We start from the raw sequence: 16,239 nt of genomic DNA, 5'->3' as shown, positions 1-16,239 counted from the left end.
GATTTCCCTTTGTAGAAATAAGGTTTGAAGCTTCGTTTTTGAATTATTAAAAAAAACACGAACCACTCAGAGCGCGAAGATTGCGCGCGCTCAGCCGCTAGGCTCGAAACTGTCGTGACTGCGCATGCGCAATCCTCGCGCTCTGATTGGTCCGCGTTTTTCTTTAATAATTCAAAAACGAAGCTTCGTACCCAATTTTTGCAAAGGGAAATCTTATTCAGAATCACGTCAGCTACCATTTCAGGGACCTACACTAATCATGAGACACCCTGTATATTGTATAATATATACAGTATATATTAATAGATTCAAAAGTAACTTAATATTAACTAAGTCATAAAAAAGCTAATACACAAAATTGACTAAAAATTAACCCCAAACTGCTAATTGTAAATTGCAAACAAGAAGGAACATCCTCAATATTTTGACCTCGTAAAAACTTGATATCCCACGCAAAATAGAACTACATCAAGCTATTTTTAACGATGTGCTTTTTAAAATAATGAACATAATTGCACGTGATGCTAAACGCATAATAATGCTAATACGCGTTCCTCGTTTGACGCAAAAAGACCAATCTAGACGAAACAGAAATAATGTTTGCAGTAATTATTGTCAAGAAATGTAATCGATTGCGATGAAAGTTTAATGAGAGAAAAAAAATTCACGCCAGATGTTTGGTTAACACCTGATGACCTCAGTTTACCTTGTTTTGCATTCTCGACGTAAAAGCTTGGAAAATACCATTCTAGACAATACCAGGATGGTCATTGCATCCGCGTCGATGCACCGTTTACTCGTTTTAAAAAAACACAGTGCAAATCGATAAAAAAGAAGAACGGTTCTTTATGTTTTTTTCTTTTGTGGGACGTCAAACGAGTGCCATATAAAATAACATATTTTCCTTTTAGAATGATTTCTTTTATAAAGACGTAAGATTCTGTTTGTTGCATAGTAATTTGTAATTTCATAACAAGATATAGTTGAAATGCTCGATATTGACGTATTCGTTAGTTGCTGCGTAGTATCAATTTTCCATCTGAAAAAAATGAATGAAATTATTCCATCGAAGAAGTTGACCTTCGGATTTCTTTCATGCTTACGTCTAGGAAATTTTGTAAACATTTCGATTGCGTGCGCGTAACGTTTACAATTAAAATAGAATACTTTGTATGATCGAATATAGCGTTTTATTTGCGGATACTAATAATTTTCGTGATAAAAACTGGGAAAACAATATCGAATGACTTTCCTCGACCACGTCCCGTATTTCACTCATTTACGTCATTCGATAACAAAAAACGCGTCCGTGATTCGCTAATAAATTCGAATGGATTGCAACGAGTTCAGCTGTTTTTCATTCTGTTTTGTTAATTATCTATTAATTCCTTGCAGACAATAAATTGACGTAGTGTGAACTTCTTTGTATGTAATTAAGACATTTAAAAATAATCGTAACGAACCACCTGCTTGAAATTCATCAGCATAATTTTCATTTTAATTGGAAAGTAATGTGCTTAACCCTTGCAAGGTCAAAGAGAGTTGAATGGAGTCACGCGTACGTATTGTGTAATACGTTTAACTCATTAACGCGTACAAGGCGAATGCACGATGTTCAAAACATTCGATTCGTGTCGAATTGCTGGAAGTTTGAAGAAAATCGCACGGTATAAAATTAGGAGGTGCGAAGATTTATTTCATGCAAAGTACGAAATTTTATGAGGGCCACATTTTGGTAATTTGGAGGTCGAGTTTTAATTTTAAAATTTAGAAATTATTTCGAGTACATCTTTGTGTTTAAATGTATTTTTATCGTTGTCTTTGGGTTTTGATAACTTGCAGTTTGTAGAAGTTTCTTGCGAACTTCTTAGCGTTTCTGAAGTTCTGATACTTGTCCTGAACGTATGCTAAGAATATTAGATTTTATTCACTATTAAATGTTTAGTAATAATTTATTAAAAATTATGATACACGTACTTCATGATTTATCAAAAATGTTTGTACAACCAAAGTACATAATACAATTACCAAACGAACAAATTCCCGTACAAATTAAACTAACATTCGCAAAACCATGAGACGTAAATGCCACGTGCATCACCATAAAATTGGGAATATCATTGCACCATATTAAAATGACAAAACCTCATGAATTATGTAAAAGTTTTTTCATGTAAACAGTATAACACTTCCTTGCAGACAGTGACCAAGTTTATTAGTCAAAATATACGATATTCAAAAAACAGAGGCGGCCTTCAATGACTAGTGAGTCAAAACTAGTGAGTCAAAATCCTTCGACATTTAATAGAGACCTCAGTTGATCGACGCATATCGTCAACACAGTTAAAATCCTTCGAAATTTAATAAAGACCTCAGGTGATCAACGCATGTAACATAACAAGGTTGTATTAATACAAGGTTGTAAATATTTTTAATACTGTAAGTTAATATTGGGACCTTGTTAAGTTGACGATATGCGTTGATCACCTGAGGTCTTTATTAAATTTCGAAGGTCCCGATATTAATTGACAGGATTAACCCTTTGCGCTCGAGAGGTGGCTCACAGTCACCATTATATTTAATACAATAATTTTAAATAAGCTTTTTTAACTGATTCTATAACATGACACGTGTGATGTATAAACATAGTGAAATAAACAAAAGTGGAAATTATTAGTAACCTCAAGAAAATTCATTTAACTTTTTAACTAAGTTTTAAGGTTGCTGTTTGCAAATTACCTTCGAGTGCAAAGGGTTAAAAATATTTACAACCTTGCAATAATATCGAACGTAAATTGTGGAAATATACTAAAAAATTTTAGAATTAGAATATTTTGAGAATATTTCCTCTTCAGCTACACTGTATCACTAAGTGTAGCCTATAATTTGCATCTAATTTATAATGGAATACATTGATCTGTATGTACATCGATTTACATCGACGTAAAAATTACGTGCCGCAAAGCACGATTAGCACCCGTGAGATATGAAAATAAATGAAACTTCGACTCCAAGGATAGTCCAAAGAGAATTTTGCTTTCGCAGGATCATCCTGTGAATTAGCAGGTTGTCATCATGGCCAAGGTCGTCTACAAAATGGGACCAAACAAGAATCCTTATAGAAGCGTCTTTCTTCATCGTCTACCTATCTTGCTCTGACGATCGGGTCGAAAATGCATCATCATCATTAAAGTTAGTTTTATTCGCGAGTCAGATATTTCTTTCCTACGTTGTTTACGTGGAACTTTCCTTTCTGGTCGATCACACAATTCAATTTAATTTGAATAACAATATTATTCGGATGATAAATTCTTGAGCTTGACCGGATACACGTGGCCGGGTGAGGAAACGACTTTTTGTGGAACTGTTATGCGTTTTGGTTTCGTAATGATTTTTTTTTTTGGTGAATATTATGTGTGGAGAAGTTTGGAAATGTTAATTTTCAAATTTAGAAGTCTGTTTTTGGAGATGGGTTAGGGATGACGGCGTTTGGGAATTTTGGTGATTTGCTGATAGGGATTTGGGGATGTAGAGATATGGAAATACTAAGATTTGGGGTGTAGGGATGTGGGAATATTGGGTTTTGGGATTTGGGAGATTGGGGACTTGGGAGATTTGGGATTTAGGAGATTGGGGACTTAGGAGATTTGGAATTTGGGAGATTGGGGATTTGGGAGATTTGGGATTTGGGAGATTTGGAACTTGGGAGTTTGGAACTTGGAAGATTTGGAACTTGGGAGATTTGGAACTTGGGAGATTTGGAACTTGGGAGTTTGGAACTTGGGAGATTTGGAACTTGGGAGATTTGGAACTTGGGAGATTTGGAATTTGGGAGATTTGGAATTTTGGGAGTTTGGAACTTGGGAGAGTTGGAACTTGGGAGAGTTGGAACTTGGGAGAGTTGGAACTTGGGAGATTTGGAACTTGGGAGATTTGGAACTTGGGAGATTTGGAACTTGGGAGATTTGGAACTTGGGAGATTTGGAACTTGGGAGATTTGGAACTTGGGAGATTTGGAATTTGGGAGATTTGGAATTTTGGGAATTTGGAACTTGGGAGAGTTGGAATTTTGGGAGTTTGGAACTTGGGAGAGTTGGAACTTAGGAGATTTGGAACTTGAGAGATTTGGAACTTGGGAATTTGGAACTTGGGAGATTTGGAACTTGGGAGTTTGGAACTTGGGAGATTTGGAATTTTGGGAATTTGGAACTTGGGAGAGTTGGAATTTTGGGAGTTTGGAACTTGGGAGAGTTGGAACTTAGGAGATTTGGAACTTGAGAGATTTGGAACTTGGGAATTTGGAACTTGGGAGATTTGGAACTTGGGAGTTTGGAACTTGGGAGATTTGGAATTTTGGGAATTTGGAACTTGGGAGAGTTGGAATTTTGGGAGTTTGGAACTTGGGAGTGTTGGAACTTGAGAGAGTTGGAACTTGGGAGATTTGGAACTTAGGAGATTTGGAACTTGGGAATTTGGAACTTGGGAGATTTGGAATTTTGGGAATTTGGAACTTGGGAGAGTTGGAATTTTGGGAGTTTGGAACTTGGGAGTGTTGGAACTTAGGAGATTTGGAATTTTGGAATTTGGAACTTGAGAGATTTGAAATTTGAGAGATTTGGAATTTGGATGAGCTGGAATTTGGAAGATTTGAAATACATAAAAAATCGAGAAATTAAAGAATGTGCGTCACGCAATTAAAAATGTCCACTATTTCATAAAATTTTCACTACCCACGAACGAAACAATTTAATTTCTAATTATCACGATTACTCCACATATTAAAAGCCTCTTCTTACAGTCATCACCGATTCACGTCATACAACATGCAACGTAAATTGATATTTCTGACACTAATTGAATGTACCTATTCTACTACTAATTGCATTTTGTAGTAATCTCATGTAAACGTTTTACATATTGCCTATTAAGTACCTACTTCAACTTCTAATCACAGGTATTACGACTATCAATCATTTTATTCTTTCGTTTCATCTTTTTACCTTAAAATGGCTGCTCAGGAATATTTAAAAAGGCGTCAAAAACTGAAATACTCCCTCGTTATACATTTACCTACTTTTGCAAAATAACAGTCACTAATTTATTAAGTACACTTGTTGCTTTTCGATCGTTTCGCTCAAAGAAAAATCGATAAATAGATAGATCAACGTTACACAAGTTATCGCGTCAACTTCTGTTTGACCGATTCTACGGTCTGCAAAAAATTAACTATAGTCCGCTTTTCCAGGAACGGTTTGCGTAGTTCTCTTGCACCAACGCAGGTGAAGAAAATCTCTTTGACCAAGAAATTCTAGTGTCGTTAATTGGAAAAACTTGGAATACCAGGAGATGCAAATCGTAGGGCTAATATTGGTCCTGCAAATATCCTGCTCTGCTCCCGTGATTGACGCCATCGCACAATTGTTTCTTTGACAAATATTCGAGCTAATTTTCTGTACATGTAAAACTAGCCACGTGTTGTAATTATCGTGTTCTTTGAAACTTATAAACTTACAAAATAAAATGAGGACTCCGGACGCCATTGCATAATCATTTCTTTTACAAATATTCAAGCTAATTTTCCTTAAATGTAAAATTAGCCATACGTTCAAATTATCGGGTTCTTTGAAACCTTTGAACTTACAAAATAAAATGAGGATATCGGACGAAATTGCACAATCATTTCTTTTACAAATATTCAAGCTAATTTTCCTTAAATGTAAAATTAGCCATATGTTAAAATTATCGGGTTCTTTGAAACCTTTGAACTTACAAAATAAAATGAGGACTCCGGACGCCATTGCATAATCATTTCTTTTACAAATATTCAAGCTAATTTTCCTTAAATGTAAAATTAGCCACATCCATGTCATCGGTTTTTTATAAATCAGCAAGATAGAATGAGGATCGAACGACGTCATAATCGTTTTCTTTACAAATATTCAAGCTAATTTTCCGCAAATGTAAAATTAGATACATGATCAAGTCTTCGGGTTCTTTGATACCTGGAAAGTAAAATGAAGAAAAGAAATGTCCAATGAGGTAAAAGTTTCAGGTGTCTGCAACAGAATCCCCGATGAAATACTTCGTCGATGATGTTTCGATGACTGGTTCGATTTTGATTAATTTTGTTTATTTATCAAGATGACGATGATCTTTACCGATTTCGGGGTCTAAAATTGTATTTATTCTTTTTGAAAGTTATTTCAGAAATTAATTATTATTCTTGTAGAAAATTATATTAGAAATTAATTATTATTCTTGTAGAAAATTATGTCAGAAATTAATTATTATTCTTGTCAAAAATTATGTCAGAAATTAATTATTATTCTTGTCCAAAATTATATAAGAAATTAATTATTATTCTTGTAGAAAATTATATTAGAAATTGATTATTATTCTTGTCGAAAGTTATTTCAGAAATTAATTATTATTCTTGTAGAAAATTATATTAGAAATTAATTATTATTCTTGTAGAAAATTATGCTAGGAATTAATTATTATTCTTGTCGAAATTATGTCAGAAATTAATTATTATTCTTGTCGAAAATTATATCAGAAATTAATTATTATTCTTGTAGAAAATTATATTAGAAATTGATTATTATTCTTGTCCAAAATTATATCAGAAATTAATTATTATTCTTGTCGAAAATTATGCCAAAAATTAATTATTATTCTTGTCGAAAATTATGCCAAAAATTAATTATTATTCTTGTCGAAAATTATGCCAAAAATTAATTATTATTCTTGTTGAAAATTTTAGCACAAATTAATTATTATTCCTGTCGAAAATTATGCCAAAAATTAATTATTATTCTTGTCGAAAATTATGCCAAAAATTAATTATTATTCTTGTCGAAAATTTTAGCACAAATTAATAATTATTCTTGTCGAAAATTGTATCAGAAATTGATTATTATTCTTGTCCAAAATAATGTCACAAATTAACTATTATTTTTGTCTAAAATTATGTATAACTGTGAAAAAAAAATGTCACGTGTTCCTTCAATACCTTTTTCGTTTCTATAACCAATCAGTCGAATTATATTCAGTTATCTAGCAATTCTGTTATGGTAACCTCTCACAATATTCTCTTCCACACGCGACTTTAACACACGGATTTTGAATACCTTTCAATCTGAAATTTAAGACCTAGAGGTCCACAGTCCAAAGGTAGCTGAATACAAAATTAACATAATTGACTTGACAAATAAATTATAAGCCAAGATTAAGATTTAGAAATGTAGATGAAAAGAAGTGGAAGAATACCGCGTTATCGAGTTCATGTTTTAAGTAATTACGCGTAAGTAATTATCTAACAAACGAGCAAAAAAGTATTAATAGCAGAAAAAGCAGAAACGTAAAAAGTGCAACTGCTTATTAAGTGAAATTAAAACAGGATACGATTAATTCATTCTTGATAATAATTCCAGAACATTTCTGAACTCTCATAGATTTTGATCCTGAATGAAATAACTGATTATGTTGATGTCGTTCTTTTCAAGGTTCTGTTTAATCGGTTGGACCATGAACCGGTGAATGGAACTGTAAAAACACCTGGTAAGATATGCGTAAAATGTCGCGAGGACGAATGCCAGTATTTTTTACCGTTAATTGAATCGTTAACGATTTTGCTGGTTTCTCACATAATTCGTCGAAGCGTCACGCGAAGAAGCCTACATCTAATTATACAGTGTTACCTTTAAAAAATCGAGATAATTCTTGCAGACACTTTTTTCTATCGCTGCATTTACGCACACTCATTAATTACGTCTTCATTACTCCAGAGACGTCAATTCACTTTTTTATTTTGTGATTAACTTAATTGCCTATTTGTTTTCTGTTTCATTGCGCGGAAAGCATCGTAAATACTGCAACATCGATTCACTTTGCATTTTGCGTTATAGTTTGTTTGTTCATGCAATATGTGAATCGCAATATTTTGCGTTATAGTTTGTTTTCAAAGTGGTGTAAGCATGATTTTTTTTAGTTAAATCACGTAAAAGAAATTTGTATAATCAAATTACATATTGATCTATCAGTAAACAAATTGCTGAATTGCTGAAGTTAATTGCTGAATTGTTAAGTTCATATAATTAACCTGTATTTTTTCATTGACATATATGCTCATCTTTAATTTTCTCAAAATAAATGAAAATGGACTAAAACAAATTTATATAATCAAATTACATATTGATGAATCAGTAAAAAATTACTGAATTGCTGAAGTTAATTGCTGAATTGTTAACTTCGTATAATTAACATATATTTTTTTATTGACATATATGCTCATCTTTAATTTTCTCAAAATAAATGAAAATGGACTAAAACAAAATACAATCAAATTACATATTGATGAATCAATAAACAAATTACTGAATTGCTGAAGTTAATTGCTGAATTGTTAAGTTCGTATAATTAACCTGTATTTTTTCATTGACATATATGCTCACCTTTAATTTTCTCAAAATAAATGAAAATGGACTTTCAAAATAAACATCCAAATATACATCTGCAGTAACTAAAATTGATTGATTGATTCACTGATTTTATATGGGCCTCGACTGCTATGATCATTGACCCAAACTAAAGTTGAAGAATGAACTAAACTTTTATCATTCGAATCTACAAAGTTCAAATGCTTTTCTTCAATTTGCCCTTTCATTTAATAATATCGCGGTATTATTCCACAGGCAGCTTTGAAATAATTAATTTTTCCATTGACATTTAACTTTTAATTCTCTCAAAATAAATAAAAACTTACACCACATTCAAAATAATAAAATAATATCATAAATTACGTGACATCGACGTCTGATAAAAACAGCGATATTTATGATGCTACACAGAAGACCATCTAAAAAGAATTTCAGATTCCACAAATACAGAAAATGTTACTCCACAAAGAACACATGTATATGTACATAATCTAAGGACGTGTAATTATATCTAAGTACGTGTAATATTTTTGCGGCATGAATTATAACAAGGCTAGTCATACACTTTTTGTAGCGTGATGTTATCGCACTCGATTCACTCCTCCATTGACAAACGACCACCCAGCCACGGAAATCGAATTGCACAGGCGGTAAATTGCATAAAAAGCTAATGGCGGTCTTCTGCACGGTGGATGCGGGTGGCTCGCGCGTTCTTCGAATACGAATTTTTATCGCGAATGCAACATGACTAGCAATGGAATGAATAATTTTCGCGTGCCAGTCGCGTGGTGCAATTTGCACAGTGTAAAATAAAAACTAGTGTACTCTACAATTATCCTTGATCGATAATGCAACCGATTCTTGTTACAGAATATTCTTCAAACGATTTATACCTTACGAGGTTCAATGTTCTCACTAATTTTTGATCGAAGGACGTTGGAATCTTAATTATCTCTCGCAAAAAATATAATATATTAAACGTTAGCGAATATGACAATCTGAAAAATGGTTAGCATTTGAAAAGCAAATTCTGCCAATTCCTTCAGAATCTTCAACATTTTATGCCGTACATAAATTTTGTTTTATGAGCCTCTTCCTTGGAAATCATTTAGATGGACTTCGATCATTCACTTCCTGAATCTCGGGTTTCTTCCGCCCTTCATTTCTGTGAATTATGGCTGTATCCTTCGGAGGTCGTTGATAAAATATTTTATGTTTTATGAAATTTTCATTTAATTTGCGTATAATACTCTTTGATGTTGGTTTGATGCATTACATTTTTTTTTTGGTATAAATATTTGTTTTCAATTGATTCATTTGATAGATACTTGCTTACGTGAAGCACTCTTCACTTGTAATTATATTCTCAATCTCCCAAATTCTCTCTTTACAAAATTCTCAAAGTCCCAAATTCCCATTAGCCCAAATTCTCAAGGTCCCAAATTCTCAAGCTTCCAAATTCTCAAGCTTGCAAGTTCTCAAGTTTGCAAACTCTCAAGCTTGCAAATTCTCAAGCTTGCAAACTCTCAAGCTTGCAAATTCTCAAGCTTCCAAATTCTCAAGCTTGCAAATTCTCAAGCTTCCAAATTCTCAAGCTTCCAAATTCTCAAGCTCCCGAATTCTCAAGCTTGCAAACTCTCAAGCTTGCAAATTCTCAAGCTTGCAAATTCTCAAGCTTGCAAATTCTCAAGCTTGCAAATTCACAAGCTTGCAAGTTCTCAAGCTCCCAAGTTCTCAAGCTCTCAAGTTCTCAAGCTCCCAAGTTCTCAAGCTTTCAAATTCTCAAGCTTGCAAGTTCTCAAGCTTTCAAATTCTCAACTCCCCAAATTCTCAAGCTCCCAAATTCTTAAGCTTCCAAATTCTCAAGCTCCCAAATTCTCAAGCTTCCAAATTCCCAAGCTTGTAAATTCTCAAGCTCCCAAATTCTCAAGCTTGCAAATTCTTAAGCTCCCAAATTCCCAAGCTTCCAAATTCTTAAGCTCCCAAATTCTCAAGCTCTCAAATTCCCAAGCTTGCAAATTCTCAAGCTCCCAAATTCTCAAGCTCCCGAGTTCTCAAGCTTCCAAATTCTCAAGCTTGCAAGTTCTCAAGCTTCCAAATTCTCAACTCCCCAAAATTCTCAAGCTCCCAAATTCTCAAGCTCCCAAATTCCCAAGCTTGCAAATTCTCAAGCTTCCAAATTCTCGACCTCCCAAATTCTCAAGCTTCCAAATTCTCAAGCTTGCAAATTCTCAAGCTTGCAAATTCTCAAGCTCTGAAATTCTCAAGCTTCCAAATTCTCAACCCATCAAATTCTCAAACTCCCAAATTCTCAAGCTTCCAAATTCCCAATCTTCCAAATTCTCAATCCCCCCAATTCTCCACCCCCTCCCCCGAATTCTCAATTCTCCAAATTCTCAATCCCCCAAATTCTCCATCTCCCAAGTTCACTCATAACCTGAACTTTTCTCAATAATACAAATCCACGTGCGCCGTCCTCGTATCGTTCTTCTTTTCATTAGCATTCGTTTACATTTCTAAATTCGTCATACGTACTCTCGAATATTTTTATTCGAGTCAATTAAAACGCTTCATTTTGACAGGATGTCACGGAGTTCATGTTTCATGAACTTATTACAATTCCGTGAATTCGTTACAAATTTCGTCGTGCGTCATATTCTAGAAAGAGCATAAGGCACAAGGCTTCTCGAAAAACACACGGTGTCATTGGCATCTTGCATCGAAAACATTGCGACACAAAGTGCACATATGTAATACAGGTCGCATATGGTACAGTTAATGTATTCACAGTTTAAAATAGGACGCACCAGGTATATCACCTTGTCACAGGTATGTCAGACGCACAGGGTGTGTCATAATTAGCATATAATAGGTTCTATATTCGTATCGACATTTGCAATTCGAAAGAAAATTTGAATCTGTGTAAAATTAAACCGATTAACGAAGATTCGTATCTACTGCCGTTGTATATTCATGAGACTCGAAATGAAAGAATCCAGTGCATTTTTAATTGTCCGTATAACCAGTTAGCAATGTAGTATACTCTACGAGTACAGTCGCGAGGAAATAACAAGATGAAACGGCTAACTGGTTAATTGCGACTTTCGCAGCCACGAAGTCGGCTGTTTTGATAGTTCGAAAAGAAAAAAGGCGAACGAAGATCGGGAACTTCGTGGCTATAAAAACGAACGAGAGAGGCCATTGTACGGACCCGACCGCGGAAGGTTTCCAAGGTCGAACGTGGTCCACCTTGCAACATCATTTTTATTCCAGTTGTCTGGCCGCTTGGATCAACCTCCGCGCGATCTTTCTGCTCTAGTCAGGCTTCGTTAAATACGTGCATGTATGACGTACGAAAGAAATATTTTAGAGGAATATTTCTGTGATCGACATTTTGTATCGTTTTGATAACTTCATTTACTTATTGATATTTTAAAAACAATCTCATGTGATAGGAACATTTATACGTTGTACACAGTGCAACTTATGAGGGCTGTGACTAAGCCAGACTGAACAAAATTATTTCCTATATAAACGTATAACATCAAGTTTCAAAAGTAACAGTTTTAAATCCTTGAGTAATAGTTGTAAGCCTTGATCTTTAGTTTAATGTGGCCTTATTAAAAGGATGTACAGCTTCTACTGTTCCTTTGCATGTTACTTTGAATGTTACTGTGCTAGTTTGACGACAAGAAGATAGCAACTAGTAGTTTGAAGCACTTTGTATTATCAAAAATTGCAGCAAGGTTTAACTGACTTATGCATGTAACGAGATAATGAAGGAAAGACATATTCAAGTTTACAGTAGACAGAAGAGGATTTTACTAACAAGAAGAAAGTAACTGTTGATAGTCTGAAACACCCTGTATAACCAAAAATTGCAGCAAAGTTTAATCGTCTTGCAGATGTGTAAATGGACCTGTAATGATAAAGTGAAGTAAAAAGACAGTTCCAAGTTTGCATTGTAAAAAGAGTACTTCATCAGCAAAAAGAAAGTAAACGGACAACAGTCTGAAACACCCTGTATAACCAAAAATTGCAGCAAGGTCTAATCGACTTGTAGATGTGTAAATGGACCTGTAATGATAAAGTGAAGTAAAAAGACAGTTCCAAGTTTGCATTGGAAAAAGAGTACTTCACGAACAAAAAGAAAGCAAACGGACAACAGTCTGAAACACTCCGCATAACCAAAAATTGCAGCAAGGTTTAATTGACCTGTACCCATGTACGTCAACCTGTAACGATAAAATGAAGGAGACAGTCCCAAGTCAGCAGTGATACAAGAGGTCCTCGTCCTTTGTTCAAGCTGGAACAGCATCCGCCTGGTGCGTTACGATGGTCGTGAGAGGTCATTGAACGTACAACAAAACGCAATCGTCGTCAACCAAGGACACTCGAGATGATAGTAAGTCGGCAACGACCCGATGCGGAGAAGGAACGGATGAAAAAGGAAAGAAAAACAAGGAGAAACACCTACGTTATTAGATGAGTTTCGAGACCTTGGCTGCTTCCGTCTTCGAGTTACCCGCCAGTTACTTCAGGGCTTCGACTAATCATTTAAATTGACCGGTGACGTGTATTGCGTGTAAAACTCTTCCGAAACACATGTATGTTGTTACTTACATGGCAATTTATGCGATTTTTGCGTTTCTATACATATTTTTGATGTTATGCAAATAATATGGTCTTACTAACGGTCTTCTTTAATTTTGGCAAGTTCTGGGATGATTCATAATTGTTATTTGAGTTATTTTTGGTTTTGAGTACTTTTAATTGGTACAAAGGGATAAGGTAATAGAGAATTTGGGAATTTGGGGGATTGAGAATTTGGGAGAGTGGGAATTTGGGGGAATGAGAAGTTGGGAGAGTGGGAATTTGAGGGATTGAGAAGTTGGGAGAGTGGGAATTTAGGAGAGTGGGAATTTGGGGGATTGAGAAATTGGGAGAGTGAAAATTTGGGGGAGCGGGAATTTGAGAGAATGAGAATTTGGAAATTTGAGAATTTGGGAGATTCAGAACTTGGGAGAACAAAAATTTAGGGGAGCAGGAATTTGGAAGAGTGGGAATTTGGGAGCTTGAGAATTTGGGAGCTTGCGAATTTGGAAGCTTGAGAATTTGGAAGCTTGAGAATTTGCAAGCTTGAGAACTTGGAAGCTTGAGAATTTGGGAGCTTGAGAACTTGCAAGCTTGAGAATTTGCAAGCTTGAGAACTTGCAAGCTTGAGAATTTGGGAGCTTGAGAACTTGCAAGCTTGAGAATTTGCAAGCTTGAGAACTTGGAAGCTTGAGAATTTGGGAGCTTGAGAACTTGCAAGCTTGAGAATTTGCAAGCTTGAAAATTTGGGAGCTTGAGAATTTGCAAGCTTGAGAATTTGGGAGCTTGAGAACTTGGAAGCTTGAGAATTTGGGAGCTTGAGAACTTGCAAGCTTGAGAATTTGCAAGCTTGAAAATTTGGGAGCTTGAGAATTTGCAAGCTTGAGAATTTGGGAGCTTGAGAACTTGGAAGCTTGAGAATTTGGGAGCTTGAGAACTTGCAAGCTTGAGAATTTGCAAGCTTGAGAACTTGGAAGCTTGAGAATTTGGGAGCTTGAGAACTTGCAAGCTTGAGAATTTGCAAGCTTGAGAACTTGCAAGCTTGAGAACTTGGAAGCTTGAGAATTTGCAAGCTTGAGAATTTGCAAGCTTGAAAATTTGGGAGCTTGAGAATTTGCAAGCTTGAGAATTTGGGAGCTTGAGAACTTGGGAGCTTGAGAATTTGGAAGCTTGAAAATTTGGAAGAGTGGGAATTTGGGGGATTGAGAATTTGGACATTTCAAACTGTGGTCACTTGAGAATTTAATTAATAAATTAGCAAACTAAAAATTTGAAAACTTACTAATCTAAAAATTCAAGAATTATTAAACTTGTATATTCAACCTCTCCTCGGTCACAAAAATTAGAGTTTGAATGTTTAGTCCAAGAGCACCTCCCAGAGACACTCTCGCAATGTACAATTAATATCTACAGTTCCATCGTAATCACATCGGTGCACGAATGAGTAATAAATAAACAGTATTATCTAATCCCACTTCTATTTATCTTCTTCCCAACTTAGAACTTCAATTACCGTCTAAGTAAAGTTTATTCTGTTTATTCAGAAAATTATTCCAATAAAATTTATCGATTACACTGGTTCAAAGTGTCCTTTGTTCAAAATGAACAGAAGAGTATCATAACTCATGCCCGCACCAGAAGAACGTATTATTGCGATTAAACATGTTTCCGATCACTGATTTCGTCATCCGTCACCAACAAATTCCTACTTTATTTCGACGTAATCGTTTCTCGATAACAAGATCCTATGCAATTTTTTATCGCGCGTATTTGCGTTAGAAAATTCCATCCGTCAATTATTGACGCAAACGGCAGACAAACAAGAACAACAAATGTTCCTGCGTTCATCCTGCTCAGCCTTCGATTTACGCGATGTTCATTAACTCCTTTGTGTTTCGATAAACAGACCTCCAGACATTCATGGTCTACGTAGCAGTAAAAAGCGATATTCATAAATTCGTTTCCTACAAAAGATTTCGTGAAAAACAGTCAAAATGTTGACTCGTAGAGAATTTTAAATGAACGGGTTCCATTTTGAGATGAATTCATGTGACAGAGTACTTTGCATTATTTTATTACGGTCTGGGTTACTGACCGTATAAAATTCGTATCATGTACCGTTTCTGTATTATTTTAAGTATTCGACTCTGGTGAGTAACGGAAGATGATGATGTAAGGGTTAAGGTTCCTCTAGATAATATTTGGACAGTCCACGTGTGATTCATTTGTGTCTACAAATGACGTAGATGAATTTTCGTTACATGGCTGCTGAGAGTACTCGAGTATTTTGTGCTGTTGGAGTAATTAAAAGTACTCGAAATTGTAGACAAATGATGTGGGCGAGTTTTCGTTATATCACTGCTTAGAGAATAAGTCTTTCAAATCATCAAACTTTTAAGTTCTCAATTCCCCAAATTTTCAAGCTTGCAAATTGTCAGCTTGCAAATTCTCAAGCTTGCAAATTGTCAGCTTGCAAATTCTTAAGCTTGCAAATTCTCAAGCTTGCAAATTCTCAAGCTTGTACATTCTCAAGCTTGCAAATTCTCAAGCTTGCACATTCTTAAGTTTGCAAATTCTCAAGCTTGCAAATTCTCAAGCTTGCAAATTCTCAAGCTTGCAAATTCTCAAGCTTGCAAATTCTCAAGCTTGCAAATTCTCAAGCTTGCAAATTCTCAAGCTTGCAAATTCTCAAGCTTCCAAATTCTCAAGCTCCCAAATTCTCAAGCTCCCAAATTCTCAAGCTCCCAAATTCCCAAGCTCTGAAATTCTCAAGCTCCCAAATTCCCAAGCTCTGAAATTCTCAAGCTCCCAAATTCCCAAGCTCTGAAATTCTCAAGCTCCCAAATTCTTAAGCTCCCAAATTTTCAAGCTTCCAAATTCTCAAGCTCCCAAATTCCCAAGCTCTGAAATTCTCAAGCTCCCAAATTCCCAAGCTCTGAAATTCTCAAGCTCCCAAATTCCCAAGCTCTGAAATTCTCAAGCTCCCAAATTCTCAAGCTCCCAAATTTTCAAGCTTCCAAATTCTCAAGCTCCCAAATTCCCAAGCTCTGAAATTCTCAAGCTCCCAAATTCCTAAGCTCTGAAATTCTCAAGCTTCCAAATTCTCAAGCTCCCAAATTCCCAAGCTCTGAAATTCTCAAGCTCCCAAATTCCCAAGCTCTGAAATTCTCAAGCTCCCAAATTCCCAAGCTCTGAAATTCTCAAGCTC

This window comes from Megachile rotundata, chromosome 1, assembly GCF_050947335.1.
Source record: "Megachile rotundata isolate GNS110a chromosome 1, iyMegRotu1, whole genome shotgun sequence".
Lineage (NCBI taxonomy): Eukaryota > Metazoa > Arthropoda > Insecta > Hymenoptera > Megachilidae > Megachile > Megachile rotundata.
Note: the sequence above shows the minus strand (reverse complement) of the source record.